The 1,830-nt window shown below is 44.5% G+C and overlaps 1 protein-coding gene across 1 annotated transcript in view; it reads right to left on the reverse strand.

The window, feature by feature from the left end:
• LOC105306483 (protein FAM205A-like) overlaps positions 1 to 1,830 on the reverse strand; it is a 7,099-nt gene that overhangs the window by 4,137 nt on the left and 1,132 nt on the right. The gene's annotated exons all lie outside the window — the stretch shown is intronic.

Below are 1,830 nucleotides of genomic sequence, written 5' to 3' on the forward strand. Positions count from 1 at the left end.
TCAGACAATCCATGGGAGCACAGGGACATTGGAGACTGGGAGGTGGTGTGAGTCCTCTGTTGGCCTCTGTTGAGAAGCTAAACCAGGAGACGAGAACAAGGATGGGGAGCCAATGGCTGGCTGATGGGGCATCACCAGGGTCATCACCAGGTTGAACCTAGAGTCTGGTTCGTTTGGGGCTAAGAAGGCTATAGTCTGGTAGGTAGTGTTTCCAAACTGGAAAATGAGGTCCTTGTGGGAACTCTCCTTTCTTGGGATAATAAGGTGTACACAACACATTTGGGAGACAATCCCATTCTCTAGAGTTTTTAAGAAGAGGATGAGATCATAAGCTCCTGGTTGAGGGTTGTCCCATGAACTGGCCTCTTTGAAGACAGAATCAGAGGAGGTAATGTCAACAGGGTCCAGGGCCTGTGCTTGAAAGGGTGTGGCTGTAAACAGACTATGACAATGGTGACTTATTGATACCCATATTTATCCATTCTCCTGCCTGCATAACTTGTCTTGTGGCTGAGTGCAAACCCATAGAGAGTGTTTAATGAATTATGCAACAGTCAAATCCTGAACTGCAGGAGCACTGTGAGCCTAGCTCAGAGCAGAACTGGGAGACTCCTCCCACCTGAGACGTCTGAACCCCCCTCTGTCCTGGCACCCTCTCAACCAGTGCTCCAGCCTCCACTGTGTCTGGCTCCCTCCCAGCCATTATCCCTCTCTTCATCCCTGCCCCAGGGCAAGCACAGAAATTCATCACAGGCCAGGCCAGAGTTGGGAGACTAGGAAGAGCAAGAGATCACCTTTTCATGATAGAGAGCAGCTCCCATGGCTTCTCAGCTTCTTTCCAGGAAAGTCTCCTAGCTGAGAAACCAGGAGACAGTGTTATGTGGAACAGGAGAGGCTTCATGGATATCCTATAGACAGCTGAAGGTCTTTGAATGAGAAGAGACTGAAAACCCCAATAGTCGATGCTCTAAGGCATGTCTGGGTACCACTTAACCAGTTACCATGTGTTGTCCCTGAGCTAATCCTATTAGTCCTTCACAACCACACTGTGACTGAGACAGGATGTTCAGATGCCCATTTCATGGATAAAAGACAGAGATGAAGTAACATCCACAGGGTCGTAAAACTCATAAAAGACTTCCTCCCTACTTCCTCTTTCTATCCCCTGTAGGTAAAGTGGAGAATTTTGGAACATTCTCAGGCCCAGATTTCCCACCCAAGGAATTATTCTGGGAGAATTTTTCAACTTGGAGAACTGGACCCTTCGGTAATTAGACCACCTGGCTCTTGACACTGGAAATCAAAGAAGGACAGGATCTATGGGGATCTCATTCACAATAGAGGCCAGTCATAGAAGAAAATGTACTTTACCTCTTGATGCTGCATCTCTAGTTCTTTGCCTGACTTTTCGATGTCGCTTAAAGACAAAAAAGTTAATGTGTGAAGATGGGGCACCATTTCTTGTTCATGTCCAAAATAAGTTAAAGCTAATATACACTTTCCAATCCCTTTTTATTTATCTGTATTTTATTTACTTTGATAACTTCCCTTTCTGTATTCCATCTTTTCTACTCCAACATTTCTCTTTTCTGTTTGCTTCTATTCATTTTAGGGCTATCCATACTCTGTACCTCCCATTTATTTTTAGGAGAAATTCTACATGAGGTTTATGATGAACAAAAGAAAGAGTGGAACACATTAAAAGGTTTGCAGTTCTACCAGACAGAAGACTTCTGCTTATAAATACCTTAATGTACCACCAACCAGAAGAATCCCCTTTATTGGGAGATCTCTTCTGAGATGGTGAGGTAGATTCCATTTCATCTAGAT

Source organism: Pteropus vampyrus, unplaced genomic scaffold (assembly GCF_000151845.1).
Source record: "Pteropus vampyrus isolate Shadow unplaced genomic scaffold, Pvam_2.0 Scaffold436, whole genome shotgun sequence".
Taxonomy (NCBI): domain Eukaryota; kingdom Metazoa; phylum Chordata; class Mammalia; order Chiroptera; family Pteropodidae; genus Pteropus; species Pteropus vampyrus.